This window comes from Galeopterus variegatus, unplaced genomic scaffold (assembly GCF_000696425.1).
Source record: "Galeopterus variegatus unplaced genomic scaffold, G_variegatus-3.0.2 Scaffold1657, whole genome shotgun sequence".
Taxonomy (NCBI): Eukaryota; Metazoa; Chordata; class Mammalia; order Dermoptera; family Cynocephalidae; genus Galeopterus; species Galeopterus variegatus.
Window position 1 is genome coordinate 245,854 of NW_007727768.1, and position 16,871 is coordinate 262,724.

Sequence of the window (16,871 nt, forward strand, 5' to 3'; positions counted from 1 at the left end):
TATATATATATATATATATATATATATACACATATATATATATATTATTCTAATCTATTTTTTTAAATTGAAACATAATTAATTGTACATATCTGTGGGGTACAGCACTGAATATCAATACCTGTGTCCAATATGTGATGATTAAATCAGGATAATTAGTATTTTCAACCTTACGCATTATAATTATTTTTTGTGCCCCTTTACCAATTGTGGGCCAGTTTTTTAATTAAATTTTTTAAATGAATTCATTTATTTTTCTTCTTAGTTAACAGAATATATTTAGCACAAATGAAACATGAGATCATCTAACCTACTGGTATATCTGACTCTGTGCCTTAAATTGATTCCATCTGTGCTATTTTTGTGAGATTTAAAACAAAGACCAGAACTCTCAAACATGAATGAAAATAGAAACTCCAAAATCTGCAGGTACTGGCAGACTGTCATTAAATAAAGCTTATTTTTACTTTTAGTATGTGCTGATTATTTGCACTAAGGAATCCTAAAAAAAAAAAAAATTTTTTTTTTTGGCAACTGGCTTCTACAGGGATTGAACCCTTGCCCTTGGTGTTATCAGCACCATGCTCTAATCAAATGAGCTAACTGGCCAGCACCCTAAAATTTTAATTATAGTGTTCATTGTAATGAACTTGAGCTTCGGCAGAACTTCTGTACTTGGGCTTGAGGTGGAACTTCTATTAAATCTCCATCTTCAGTGTTTTATCTCCCTGTCTAGTCATTTTTGCTAAGACATTCAAAATGTAATAACTTCCAAAGATATCAAACACCTACTCTATTCAGAGATCTGCAATAATAAAGCTTAGTGCTTTCAGAGTTAAATTCACTTATTTTTAAATAAAGAAACAACAAAAATCCCTTGGCTTTTAAAGATCAGCTATTTAAAAACTTGCCCTTTCTGGTGAGAAAAATTAGCCAACATTTCAAACTTAAATAAATCATCTCAAAGATAATGGCTCAGGCATGTTGACCAACTTCAAGACAATTTTTTTACGACATCTGCAAAAACCTTATGATGGACAGTACAGTCCTGTGGAGGAAGCTGTACCCCAAGGATGGAGACACAGCTCAGCCCCTCTGTGACATCGAAGAGGCTATTTCCTGTAGGAGGCTTTTTAGACCATGTAGGGGAGGAAATAAACCTGTTCTGCTACCTCCTAGTTTCCCTTGCTAGGCCCAGCAATCAAAGTGAGAAAGACAAAGTTTTAATTATGCACATACATGTGTGCATATGTACACACATTCAAGGGAGCCCCACAAAGAAATGAGACTAAAGGAGGTGGCCAGATTATTGTAACTTATATACCATCTTAGGCTAAACAAAGGAAAAGGGGTTTAGGGTTTCTGGGTGGGGAAGGCAAGTTATAATAAGGTAGAGAAAATGCATGGTAAACAAGGGTCTCGTTATACAGGTAAGAATCTCTAGGGTGATAAGAATCAGCTCCAGGAATAGCTCTCTGCCTAGTGTAAAGACACTTTTTATAATGGAAATCTCCTTTATAAATGAAAATTTCCTTTCCAAAGGTGGGGGGTTTAGACTATTTTGAGGTAGGAAGGGAGAGGAAAAGAGCTTTTCTTGCATTTGCTGGTTCTCAGTTGCCTTTAGCTCAAAACAATCCATGTGCCAAAGAGGCATATTCTGGTATCCTTTAATTCCAAGAGAATGGAGGTTATAAATACTGCCTGTTTCTGTTGACCCAAAACAACTGATAGAGAGAGTGAAATGCCCAAATATAATCTGAGGTAGATAAGCAAAAATACTGTAGGGAAGGAAATCAAAAGAAAGAGAAACCAAATGAAGGTGATGCTGGATTAAACTTAATTCTTAGGATTATGTAGGATATGGTGGTGATTTTCAAACTTGGTTTAGTAGTTGAACCCTTTGTTCAAATGAAAACGTAAGCAAAACTTTCCCTCCAATACCTCTCTGGCTTCCAGGGCTCCACAGAACCACAGTTGGAAACCACTGAATTTTACCTGCTCATCATGACGAGATATGATGTAGAACCTTCAAGATACTGAGATTTCATACCAACGGAGAAGGTCATAGCTGGAAGATGCCTTAGTGATCAACAATCTATCAATCTCATTTTGTAAATGAGAACACAGAGGCACAAGAACATGGAGTGATGTGCTGATGGCCATGCAGCTTGCTAGTGGCAAGGTCAGGCCTAGAACCTACATCTGTCCTTTTGATCCAGCCTTACAAAGAGATTCATCCTTTCTCCGTGACCATTTTGTTATGTTACAGTTGAAAAATAAAGAACATTCTGGAAAGAAATTTGCTCCCAAGTCTCTCTCACTTTTTTCATTTTCAGCTAGGGTCCGTTCAGCTCTCCCAAGCCAAGCAGTGCAGGGCTGAAGGGCACTCATTTACCAGCAGAGTAAGGTTCTGGGGAGTCCAGGTGCTTGAAGTCAAGGCAGCCTCCCTAGGCCTGGGCGGGGAGCATAAGATACTGAGGGGGAGACATTCTCTGGTTGCCCCAATGGGGGACTAATAAACCAGTAAACCATCTAAGGCTATATGTCCCATCTTTACCTTTCTTCACCTGAAAGGAAGAAGCCACCAATAATCGGATCAAGTCAAATATCAACACATTTAAGGAGACCTAGCAACAAGAAGGAAGATGTTTGAACAAACACAATGGGCACCTCATCACAGCAGCTCCAGAGGAAGACAGGGACCCGAGCTGAAACGCAATATGAGTCCGTAAGAAAGTAAGCGTGGCCAAGTGTGGCTGGGACTAACAATGTATGACTGTATAACTAACTTAGAGGAACAGTTAAAGAACAGTACGGCCATTGTCAAGGCCCAGATTAGTGCTCTGAAGACCAAGTGAGGAAATACGACAGGTGGTGAGAAAGAGTATTGGGAAAGGGAAAAAAAAGAACAAGTTTGCAAATAATAGAAAAAAATTGTCCAAGTTGAGGAAAGACCTACATCTACAAGTAAAAAAAGATACCTGAAGGTAAATTTGATGTAAAAAGACAGATCTATGCACATTCTATAAAATTACTCAACATTAAGGAGAAAGAGAATTCTTATAAACTTCTGGCCAAAAAAAAAAGCTACCCAGCAAGGAAAATGGGAAAATGGATCATACAGACTGGCACAGAACCAACCATCTGCAGCGCTAAGCAAGTACATGGTAGCCACAAACCACGGAAGACAGAGACTGAAGCCCAAGAATTCTTTACCCACTAAAGGATTTTACCTGCCAGAATGAAAGAAAGGAATATTTGCAGACATATACAGATTTAGAGACTATATTGCCTACATAACCCAATAAGAAACATAATCAAGGACTCTAACCAAACAGTAGAGAACACTGAACACCATCAAAGAAGACGAAGGAGAGAAGAAACAAATGAGAGCAGTACAATATGTATGTGTTTGATATACTTGTGAAATGAGGATTCTTGAAACAGAAGAGACATGTTATAGGGCAAGGCCTACAGAGAATCTAGGACGTGCATCCTCAATGGGGGCGATATCATCCCAAAGGAGCTAAGAATTGGTTCTTGGGGGCAAAAATCATGTTATTCTTTTTATGAATAAAACATAGATATACATACAGCACATGTACAGTGTATCTGTGGGGTTAGAATTTCATGGGGAATGGGGCAGGATTAAGGAAGAAATGTCTAAAAAGACTCCTAAGTAAGATCCTAATGAAAGAAAGGTTGAGAAATACTGATCTACAACCAGAAGGATAAACCACGTCAGTAAAAATGAGAATAAAAGGGAGAGGGGGGAGGCCTCAAAAGTACTAGACGAGAAAACGTAGGTTATTATTTTGTAATGGCACAATGTGTGGAGTTATTGAGTCATAAACTGATGTGCAGCAAACAGCAGAGTAACTGAATATATAAAGCAAAAATTCACAGAAATTCAATTAACACATTACCACAATATAATACTTCAAAACACATCTCTCAAAATTGGGCAGAGCTAATAGAAAATAAATGCAGATACATGAAAATTAAGTAGTATTATCAATGAACTTGACTATATGTATACATTTTTATGTATTTCTCATTCTGTATATCAAATCCCCTCAAAACAATTTGTTTGTTTGTGGAACATTTACAAAAATCTGTCCTGTAACTGCCACTAAGAAAGCCTGAACAGAAGTTATAACGATGTATCTACAGGCTTCATTCTCTGCTCATAGTCTAATGAAATAAGTGACAATCATTAACATGTAACTCATAATATAAATCTTACCTACTTGGAAATTTTAAAACTCACTGTTAGATTATCCTTATACCAAAGGAGAAAATGTATGTATTGTGCAGAAAGCTATGAATAGGTGAGTACTTCATAGCAAAACCATGAAATGAAACAATACCTGGTGTCAGAGAGAAATTTATAACTATAAATGCCTTCAGTATTATTAAAAAAATTGCATGAGGACACTTCAAAAATTTCATGGAAAAACAGAATTGAAAGATAACACATATCTTTATATACATATATATATGAGGGTACTTCAAAAAGTCTGTACTTCTATATATATCTTAGGGTACATCAAAAAGTTCAAAAAGTGTATATAGGCTCCTGAGCTGGGTCAGTGGGGGTCCTTGGGCCTCGGCCATGCCCCCCTGACTCTTGCAACCAGCCCAGCGATCACCACTGAGCTGCTTCAGGAAGCACCCTGGGCTCCTGAGTCAGGGTGGTGGGGGGCCAAGGGCTTCAGCCACACTCCCCTGACATCTGCATCCAGCCCAGCAATGACTGAGCCACTGCTGGAAGCTCCCTGGTCTCCCCTGCAGGAATGAGGGAGTTGCCACAGGCCTCAACCCTGCCCCCCTTCCTCCTCCCACCCTATTTTCTTCTCCTTTCCCTCCCCCCTCCCACCCCAAATGCTCTGCAACAACATCTTAGAATGTAAGAAAAATAATATTAATAAATAAACTTTAAAAAAATCAGGAAAAAAGTGTGTATACACACACACGTATATATATACATGCATGTAAGGAAAGTTTAAATCAAAATAAAAAAGAAATATGACTAATTAAACATACTAAAGTTTTGATGATACCATCATGAAAAACAAGATTTAAGATTTATTTTAAGCCACAGTGTTCTTTTGAAGCGAAAGACTTGCCTTGTTTTTTATATTTGTATTTATGACTTAAAAGACAAGGTCATATGTATATGGATTCCCTTTTGACTCAGTTCACCAGTTTATCCAGCCAATTAGTTCAATTTTGCTATAAGATTTATATCTAATTTATTTACTTATATTCTACTGACGTTTTCAGTTTGTAGGATACACAAAGTTGGCCAGGGATATGAATATTATTAAATTATTTACTGGTGTATTTGTCAGGGTTCACTTTAATTCTCCAATGGCCCCAGGACAAGGAAAAGTGTCTTTTAAGCAAATTCATTCAATGCATTTGCTGGGGCCTACTATGTACGAAGACCTTGATGACGACTGGAAATGGCGAGTGAAAGAAGCAGACGATAAATGAGGGAATGCGGCCCCTGTGTCAAATCCTGGATGGAGGTGGTTCAGGTCTAGGGGAGAACACAGCAGGGCACTAACAACTCAGCCCAAGGCACTCAGGGAAAGTTCCCCACAGCAAGGGAGGGAGGAAAGAATGTTCCAGGTGGAGACCTGTGATGGAGAGTCCAGAAAGCAGGCAGGAGACAAGGCTGAGAGATAAGCAGGGGCACATCATGGAGGGTCTGGGAAGGACACAATCGAATTTCTGTTCTGGAAGAGAAGTCTTGACTGCAAATTGGAGAACAATTGGTGGAACACATGGCAGGAGGCTGACAGAGCCATTAGAAGGTTGGTGCACAATTGGGGAGAGATAATCAGTCAAGGGCAAGAAAAACAACTGGAAGGGGTCTAGGCATCTATGAGGGAGCACAGTGATGAACTTGATGATTAGGTTTGGGGCTTGAGGAAGACAGTGGAGTTGGGGAACATGGCCAGAGTCCTCAGCAGCTCCCAGGACATGCCAGTGGAAATATGGAATTCCTCCTCCCAAGCCCAAAGAGGGTGCCCATCTACTCTCTTGACAAATGTCCTGAGATCATGGATCAATCAGAGCTTCAGGAGCTTGGATAGTGCCACAGACCCAACTCCTTAGCTGAGACACCCAATTTTGGCAATGAGTGAGCAGGATCACCTGCTTGACAGCAGCGGAGTATCTTCCACTGAGGCATGCAGGCTGCCCTTCCATTCATTAGTAACAGGCTCCATCCCATTATGGGATTTAATTATTCTGAACAGTTAACCATCCAGGCCTGGCTTAATGATGGTTATCTCAGTCATGCACCCCGTGGGCATGAACACAGCCATCCCTGTCAGGGGCAGATGAAGAGAGATGAATACGCTCACCATGGAATAACGGGCCAGGAAACAGCAGAGGATTAATGTCAGGAGCAGCATGTTGGTAACAGGGCCCTGGGCAGCTGGAATCCTACAGTAGCTAGAAGGTAGCTTTGGGGTTGCTCAAGCATCCACTCCTGCTGCAAAGAGTGGGCAGATGACGTTATCTTGGCACCACCATTTAGTGTCTGGAAGAGTGTGGCACAATGACTCTGCATCATTTCTTTGCTCCAGAGGAAAGAGATGTGACTGTGGCAGGAAATGAACCAGGATGTGACAGACACTCCAAAACTCCCACACTCACTTGTTCCCAGTAGCTAGAAGGTAGCTTTGGGGTTGCTCAAGCATCCACTTCTGCTGCAAAGAGTGGGCAGATGACGTTATCTTAGCACCACCATTTAGTGTCTGGAAGAGTGTGGCACAATGACTCTGCATCATTTCTTTGCTCCAGAGGAAAGAGATGTGGCTGTGGCAGGAAATGAACCAGGATGTGACAGACACTCCAAAACTCCCACACTCACTTGTTCCCAGTGGGCAGAAGAACCTGCACAGATTCCTTCAAAGCTCTACTCTAGAGATTGCCCAGCATGCTCGGGGAATAACCGTGAGAAAGCTCCCCAAAAACCCCGTGATCTTAAGAAAGCAGCTCAGACTCCTTAGCCCTCTAATTCTACTTCTAATAATTGATCTTGGGTAAATGAGCAAAAAGAAAAAATGTTTTGCACAAAGATATTTACTGCAGCAAAGAAGAGAACAGACCTATAGTTACTAGAGGGAGGAAGAGGGGAGAGCAGGGATAGAGAGTAACTGGGTAAGGAACACAAAAAGTAATTATGATTTATAATGATGAACATACTAATAATATTGATTTGATCATCAGATAGTCAACTCTGTACCCCATAAATATGCACAAATTTTAAAAAAGGAATTTACTGCAGCAGCATTTACTCAGAAAGAGGGAAAAAGAGAAATAGCTTAAATATCTAATAGATAAAGAGAAACAGCTATATAAATGCAATCTGGTGAATCCACTATATTGAATATTATGCAGCCCATTAAAAAAAAATGTTTACCAGTGTTTCTAATAAAAGGGAAGCTGCTTATGTTGTAATGTTAAGTTCAAAATTAAGATATAGATTTCTTTATATAATTTGAGCCTATGTATGTAAATTATGCATAAAACAGCAAACTGTCAAAAACTGTTTCTGTTGATGGCCATATAGGGATGATTTGGTTTCTCTTCTATTTTCCGTAGTTTCCAAATTTCTTATAGTAAGAGGCTGTTACTATTATAATGTGAAAAAAATCCAACCTATTCCACTTAAAATAAGTACTAAAAAGATAAATAACCATAGGGAAATAGGAAATGCAGAGATGAAACAAACAAGCAAACAAAACTCAGATGAGACAACCTTAAAGAAAGTAATTATTTAATCCAAATAATTGGGAAGAGTGTCTTTGGGTTCATGATTTATTCATGTCAGTGTGATTGGACTTAAGAGGAATCGTGGAGGTTAAACTCTTGCTAATGATAGTACTTATGAGTTTATATCAGAATAATGATCTCCCATGGAAATATGCTGGAAAGCAAGAGCATCATCAGGATGACTCAACTGGTGGGGAAATGGAAGCATGAAGAAGTAGCAGGAATTTACCAGGAAAGAAGAGGCTTTGGAGAGGACCAGCATCCACAGGAGCCGTGAGCTCTGCTGAGCAGGCAGGAGCAGAGACACCTTCCCCGCCTGCTTGCTGACAGCTGTCTCACTGCTGTCTTCCCGTTCCATATTCTTACAAATGGTCCATCTCCCTCACTACACTTCGAGCTCTCTGGGGGTAGGGGTTATTGCTTATTTGATTTCGTATTTCTAGCAAATAGCACAGTGCCCGGATAAATGTTTGTTTAATAAAGCCACATTCAAAATCATTTTGATGCCCCCTTTCAAATGGGAGAATGCTAATTTATAAAAAAGTATTTCCTGGGTGCTGATTTTGTGGATCAGGGAAAAGATGCTATTTTGAAACAAGGGGACACTTTTTCTATAAGGTGATGCTATTTTTATGCTGACACTGTACCAGGAGTTCTACTGAAATCATATTTAGCCTGGAGATGAGAAGGCTGAAGAGCAATCTATTGTTTCAAATCAACAAGTAATCACTGAGATCCCTTTTCTCCCTGGATGCACACTGGACAATAGAGACACAGGAATAAATACAACACGGACCCTACAGTCCAGGAATACATGGAATGTTCAAATAAAGCGTGCTACCCGTTTATATCATTACTGATATAGCAACTGTAACAAACAGGATTAAATTGGAACAGGCAAAATTAAGTAGACAAACTGGGTGGGGAAGGGACCAATCTGGCTCTGTCTTGACACCTATACAAATTGAACAATGCTTATTAGACTGGGATGATTTAAAGCAGTGTCCAGTAGAAACCCCTAGTCATTTTTTAAAAGCCTCAATGCCTGAGTTCCTTTCTAAATATTCTAATTTAACTGGTCTGTGTGGGCTTGGGTATCTATATATTTTAGAAACTCCCCAGGTGATTCTGACTGGCAGTCATGGTTGACAACTACCATTTTTGGAGAGAAGGGTGAGGATCCACCAAAAAAAATGCACATTTTTTGGGGGCAGCCCGGTGGCGCACTGGATAGTGCGCCTCTTGGGAAGCGCGGCGGCGCTCCCGCCCGAGGGTTCGGATCCCACATATGGACCGGTTCCCGCTCACTGGCTGAGCGAGGCACAGGAGCAATGCCGAGGGTTGCAATCCCGTTGCCAGTCCCCGGTCCGGTACGTGGGCAACACTGAGGGTTGCGCTCCGTTGCCGGACACGGAAAAAGTCAAAAAAGGAACAATGCCGAGGGTTGCAATCCCGTTGCCAGTCCCCAGTCCGGTACGTGGGCAACACTGAGGGTTGCGCTCCGTTGCCGGACACGGAAAAAGTCAAAAAAGACAAAAAAAAAAAAAATGCACATTTTTCTTTCTCCTTTCTTCACCTAAACCCCAAAGACCTGGGAAGAATTACCTTAACTTCCTTTCATAGACGTTGAAATCTTGATGGACAGCTGAATGTTATTCCTGCTCTAAGATTATGCTGAGAGTTAAGTGTCCATTAAATTGGAAAGTAAATGTCCTGCACTAGAAAAACAAAAATAAAAGTGAAAACAGTAACTATCTTTTATGAGCTCCATTTTTAATCAAATTCAAAAAGCAATCAAGTGAAATAGGCATTATTTTATAGATGAGGAAATTGAGGATCAATGGAGTTATAACATTTGTTCAATATGACTACAACTACTAAACTATTAGTCACACCAAATGTATTTAATGCAAACCTGATGGTCTTTCCACTATGGTCTATACCTCCTGTCTTTTCTACAAAAGAACTGAATATAAATAAAATAACAGATTCTGAATTGAGCCACATAACAATAGAGCATCAGTATTTATCCTATGTTTTCATTCATTACACATTTTATTTTTCTCTATATCCTTATTTCTTAGAAAAGATAAAATGGAAAGGAAGTTTGCCATAAGATAGTAGAAATACCCTCAGGATCTACAACGAAACAAGGGATGAAATGTTGTATCAGAATATCCCCCTTTCCCTGACTTCCTTGTTCCAACCTACTAATTACAATAGGCTTATGCAATTTCAGTTATGGAAAGGATCTACCAATTATGCTCATCTCCTTTCAAGCAAACTGAGAAGTGGAAGATGCTGCGATTTTATTTTTCCTGGGTTAAAAAGTCACTAGGAAAAGAAATTTTAATTAGGCCACAAGATTACTGGATACTTTTATCAGACTTTTTTTTTTTTTCCTTTTTGTCTTTTTTCGTGACGGGAAACGGATTGCAACCCTCAGTGTCGCGCCCATACCGGACCGGGACCGGCAACGGAATCACAACCCTCGGTGTTGCGACCGCACCTCGCTCAGCCAGTGAGCGGCCGGTCTGTATGTGGGATCCGAACCCTCGGTGGGAGCGCCGCCGCGCTCCCAAGTGGCGCACTGTAGCAGTGTGCCACCGGGCCGGCCCTCTTTTATCAGACTTTTATGCGGGAATGGCATTGTGGAAAACAGGATTCTTCTGGATTCCAGAAATACCTCTGTGTTGCAAAGTAGATGCTAACTGTTTGCATGATGAGCAAATGAACTGTCTCCTTCAAAAGGCTGGGGGGGGCGGGGAATGGAGACCCACCTAGGAGGACTGTAGGGATGGGCAAGAAAGTAACAATGGGCTTAGAGAGCCATAGAGATGGAGAGAAGATTGATGAGATGGTGGAGACTGGGCATGAGAGATGCTGGAATACACAGAATAAGGGGCTCCCCCAGACTGGGCTTCCTCAAGATGGGCCAAAATGCAAAGTGATTACAATAGAACATGGTAATGATATCATTCGTGAGCAAGTCATAAAGATGGCTGTGAAGCAAACATGACAAGAAAACGTTCTATCAGATGAAACTAAAGCCCTCATTTGCTGGTTAAATTGCATGGTTCAGTTACAAAAATGCCACCAGGAAGAAATGAGTGGGTGGCAAGAAGAAACCTTGGAGACCTGAGACACACATGGATAGGGCTGAATCACATCAAAGAGAGAGCTCTGAATGCTGCGGTCATTTGGGTCTTCGATTTCAAACAAAAACAGCAAGGATCAAAACCCAACCGACCAATCAGCAAAAATCAGAATGACTGTAGGTTAGAGAAGACCACATTACTTCCTGCACATTCAAGATTCAAGACGTCAGCTGTCCAGAGGGAGATATATGTCATAGTTTTTAAATCTCAGCAAATATAGAATAGGACTATGGGTTATTTCCTATTAAATGACACGGTCTAAGATCAAATACAGCACAATCTTACCAGATAATTTTTCCAGAGAGTGAATGATCAAGAATTTCAAGGCAAATGGCAAGATAAGAAAGATATTCCTAAGGTTCTATAATTCCTGAGAATAGACTTTTTTGGGTGGTGAGGGGGTGGTCAGTCCTTCCAGATCCTTACCAAAGCTGAAGTGGCCCCTGCTTGATTGGGGATAGAGCAGCTGCCTCTCAATGGGTATGTTAACCAGGAACGGCTTGATAGATGGGTGGGAGCAAGACTCTGTGTGTGTGTGTGTGTGTACATGTAAAGATTTGCATCGAATAAAAGTCACAATTCCACATATCAAGATAATCTGCCTAATTCTTCTTATCTACCCAGCCTCTCACATTTGTGGAAATTATAACCCCCTTTTAACTTGACGTGGTAACCATACCAGTTTCTAACACAGTGTAAGGCCCATAATAAGAACTTATTATTGGTTAATAGAATTAAACTGGCTTGAACTTGAGTTGTGGTGTGTACACAAATAAATGGATATGAATGGTGACAACACTCATGATAATAATAAACACATATAGTCAGTAGAATGGTCAAACGCTGTTCTACACTCTCTACATACATTAACTTAATCTACACAACACCTGTGATGTAGGTTCTGTTATGACCTTGACTTTGTGATAGGGAAATTGAGGTACAGAGAATTCAGCATGTTGCTCAAGGTCACACAGCTAATAAGTAGGTAGAAAGAAGGCTAAGCTGCTCTCATGAACCATTTCTACAGTCTTTCTAAGATCTGCCGAGCACTTACTGTGTAAAGATAAGACCCCATCTTGTACTTTGCAAAACAATCTCCTGGATCACTGAGCTTTTATGCATGCTACTTATTAACCTGAACAAAAACTGTTCAGTTTTTAAAAATCATAATTTTTCTTTCTTTTTTTTTTTTTGTCTTTTTCCGTGTCCGGCAACGAATCACAACCCTCAGTGTCGCCCCCGCACCGGACCGGGACCGGCAACGGGACCGCAACCCTCGGTGTTGCTCCCGCGCCTCGCTCAGCCAGTGAGCGGGAACCGGTCTGTATGTGGGATCCGAACCCTCAGGCGGGAGCGCCGCCGCGCTTCCCAAGCGGTGCACTATCCAGTGCGCCACCGGGCTGGCCCAAAAATCATAATTTTTCAAAATCAAACAATTGTGATGTATTATCAGTTGGCAATCACAGCGCACCAGTAACCTAATTGATTTCACATAAGCACATCTGTTTAAGGTTCAGTTGTGGCAGCTCATTATTTTATTTTGGTTCCTTACAAGGAACTCATGGAGAATGGGATTTTTTCACCCAATGAATTAGGTAGTTCTGTTAATAAGCTTTCACAGTCACATTTCCTGGCTCTTTCTGAACAGTATGGATTTCGTAAATTCCCATCATTCCCATAAATTAGCAATCAAGGTGTCCTAGAAATTCCAATATTTTACGGTCTAAACTCATCATCCAGACAGAAACAAATAAACCTTTGCCTGACCATGTATTTTCATGAAATTCGAAAACACGGTTACCATGGAATTGTCGACCTCACTAGCTCTTCTTGTGGCTGTGATCCAGAGTAAGGCTCAGAAGGAAAACACACACAAAGAGGCTGGAGACACCCAGTGAGAGGCAGGAAAGACAAAATGGGGTTTCCAGGGTGGGAACCAACACAGCAACCCTTTGAGGCACAGATAAAAATACATTTTTAATCAATGTGTCTGTTTCCATGCCAATGTTCAAGAAAACAAAAAAAAAGCACTCATCATTCTTGTTAATAACAACTGTCACTCTCTCTTACAGAAGTGCTCCTTGTCCAGAGGAAAGACAGTTACCATGTAGCATGTTTGTATCATTTCTGCTGAGCTGGGGTCTCCTGCCACTGACCGCACCATTTCTTGGTTGCATTATAATAAATAGATGGGCTGCTTTGGGTTATAGTCCCTCTTTATCCATGTGCCATTTATGGCTCCAGTTAGGACTTTTCAGGTTCAGAAGTGAATGCCCGTTTAACTATTCTCTCCCAAACAAAAGATATTTCCTTTCAAAAATATATACTGTATTAATGGCAAATAAGCTGAGAACCCAAGCCAATTTTTGTTACCATGCATATTTGTGAATGATAGCATTTGGTATTAGAATGTCTTAAAGGAAATTTATATTGGGCTTGCTTGAGTAATTAGGGTGTGAACTTTTTTCTCTAGCATTTTTCTGCGCGTGCAATAAACCGATCAGTTAGTATATCCCAATATTTATAAAGTTGGTAAAAATAAAAGTGTACTCACAGGTCCAAAGACTGGCTGCCCAAAGTTTAATTGTTGGGTAGAGTCTTGAATTTCCTTTTTCATTTCCAAGATAAAACCAAGTGAAGATTGAAATCAAACTGGCTCTCAGCCAGTGTCTGTTTTTTTTTTTTTTAGAAGGGGTAAAACTTGGTGGCCTGAAGAGAACAGGATATGGGGGTCTTTGAACTGCACCCGAAGAGAAAAAGTTGGCAGCAAGTACCTGATCCCTGCACAGCACTCCCCCACTTGCACAGGAGAGGGGAGGTAGGAGGGAAACCAGGATCTTTAAAAAATAATCTTTAAACAAATGCCCAAGAGCCATAGTATTTAGAGAAGTCCCCCCTAGACCTTTTAATTCTAAGCCTTGTTGTGCACACTGCTTTAGGGGTTGAGAGAGGTGGACTGTTCACCAAGTCAAACTAAAGCTTGCAGATCCTGTTCCATTCAGTGGCTTTGTTGCTGGTCTTGTCTAGTACTAAGGAAAGACAGCTTGAACTATCTCCTGCTCGCGCTATTGAATCCACAATAGCAGATTGTTTCCAAAGTCGGTTTCCAACAGTTTCTTCCATTCCTGTACACTCATGCTGCTCCTGGAGTGTGTTGCCAATCCCCTGAATCTGGGCTGGCCCAGAATATGGCAAAAGTAATGTTCTGGGAGTCTAGGCATTAAGAAGTCTTCTGGTTTTTGCTTTCATCCTCTTGGGATCCAGCTGCCTTGTACAAATCTTGGGTTAGATTATTGAATGACAAGAGTCCACTTGCGGAGAATAAGACCCGGTCAGCCCTGAGCCACTGTCCCAGCTAACACAGCTGCATGAGTCGTTCCAGCCGGCAATATTCAAGCAAAAGAACTGTGCAGCCAACCCACAGCATCATAGGAAATAATAAGCAATGTGTTTTGGGGCTCTTTGTTACATGGCAATAGATAACTGAAATAGAAACTGTCATAGCAGAAACCTAAAGCCATGTGGCACTGCACTGGGGACTGGGTGAAGGTGGAGGCTGGAATCTCATCCTGTTACTCAAGGCTGGAAGAACAGTAAAGAAATCACTTCTGGAGCCTTGAAAAAGGACCATCCGTGTCATGCAATGGTGGGCTATTTGGCAACATTACCACTTGTGACTCATGATCCTGCAGACCCGGTTGAGGAGAATTTTTTGGGCAGATTATCAAAGTTTTCATGGTATATGATAAGGTGTTACAAAAAAGAGATGAACGAAATAAAGAAACTGTTTTGTTTTCATGCAGAATTTAGAGAAAATGTAGCGAACCTAGGACAGTTTCTCCACTCAGCAAAATATTCTCAAAGTCAGAAATGGCCTTGGCAGGGGCGGGGGTGCCTACTAGACCCTTTCATCTAGACATACAATTTTAAAAATTTTTCTGCAGATTATGATGTTTTGACATCTTAAAAACCATTCTGGCATGTCTTGGATATGCAAACCCCCCAGGTCAGAGCCACATCTCCTCTGTCTGGCTCCTCCACCCCAGAAGCCAATATTCCTCTGCCTCAGTCATCCCAAGGCCAAGTGACAGGCAACTAGGAGCCACCTTATAGTTCAGAGCCTACAGAAATTATTCAAACTGGCCAGTCCTAACCTTTTCACTCTGCCCTTTCTTGACTTTCCCACAGAAACCCCAGTAAAGGTTCTGGCCTAGGCCTTTCATGGCTTCCTGCCCCTTCTGCTTCCTGACTGCCCTTGGTGTTTCTCCAGATGGCCCTGCCTGTTATGCAGTGCCTCCTGTCTCTAGGACCTGTGAGCATAATGAACTTTGTTTTCCTGAGCCTCTCCTCTGTCTCCTTTTGTGGCTGCACCGGACTGACCATCTCATAAAGCAATACAGAACAGGCTCCTAGCGATTTGAATGGTGAAGTCCTGCAGCATCTGGAGTCATAGTCCAATGTAGAGAAGGTCCTGTCTGCAAGTTATTTGTGAGCGTGGCGTTTTGCTAATCGAGTGGACTATAATTGGATACATAGAACACCTACAAAGTATTTAAGATATTGTACCATTTTGGACTAAAAACAGATGGAGACAGTTTAGAAAGGAAAGAGGTCTTCGGGGCCTCAAAGTTTACTGGCAGAAAGCAGACTCAGAAAGTAAGTGTAAAAAACACAGGTTATTTCTTATGCAAAAAGAATAACACAGGGGGTGGAGCTAAGAGCTTCTAAGAACAACAGATCAGAAAACCACTCTGCAGGAGCAGAACTCGATCTTAGTCTAGACACATTCCTGTTCCCAAAGCTGGAGGAACTGGTGACATATGCCAGGCTGGATTCAGAATTACTAAGGGCTGGTGACTGAACAGAAGTGTCTACAGTTATCTTATCCCTGTCTCACCACTGCAGGTTTGGAGTGTGTGGGGGGGAGTCATATAACTAGTCTTTTTAGTTCACATGTTTGCAAATCAAGAGAAGCCCACATGGGGATCTAGACCTGATACAGATGAAGAGATCCTGGACGTTGAGCCTTTGCTGTAATGGAATTCAAGTACTGAGGGATGAGGTGGCTGTGCTTTACACATGGAAGAGATCTGAATTGCTATGGCCAGAGAGAGTGGACTGTGGAATGTCGTTTCCACAGATGACTGCCAACAATTCTTCTCATTCCTGTACATGATGTACCTCCTCCCATCTTGGACTTGTGACTTGCTTTGACAAATACAATAGAGTGGATGTGGCATTCTGGGATTCCGGAGCCCACATCTTATCAGGCCTCAAGGCTGCTTTTGCCTTCTTAGGATCCAACCACCATGTAAAGAGCTCAGGATGGTTTACTAAATGATGAGAGAACATGCTGAAAGAGAGATCCCAGCAACCCCAGATGTTCCAGCCACCCCAGTTGAGATGCCAAATATATGAGGAAAGACTCTTGGATTCTCCAGCCCCAGGCAAGCCACCCCAGTTGACACTGTGCGGATCAGAGTTGAGTCCTCTCTGCCAAACCCTGCCCAAAATCATGAATAAATAAGTGATTGCTATTTTTAAACCACTAAGTTTTGGAATGATACATTATGCAGCAATAAATCCTGAAACATCTGCTTAAATAGTAGAGATGAAAACTAAAGAGCACAATTAGAAAATTCATCCAATTCTTCTTTAATATAGCCTTCATGGTTTTTGTTTGCTTGTTTTTACCTAATTTCCAGTAACTTTTGCTTTAAAATAGTATAACTTGATAACAGATTTCAAAGTACCAGTGAGGTAATGATTATGGACTTAATGCCAACAGATTTAGTATACAAAGAAACAAAACTGATTTTAACTATGACCCCTAGAGGACATTTAAGTGTAGCCATTGGTCACAGGTCACAGACTTGGATAGGGGAGCTCAACGCAAACTATCATGTTTGTACCAATTTA

General features: G+C 41.0%; 1 protein-coding gene across 3 annotated transcripts in view; it reads right to left on the minus strand.

Moving 5' to 3' along the window:
• Positions 1 to 16,871, minus strand: part of PLD5 (phospholipase D family, member 5) — a 206,103-nt gene that overhangs the window by 129,760 nt on the left and 59,472 nt on the right. The window lies entirely within an intron of this gene.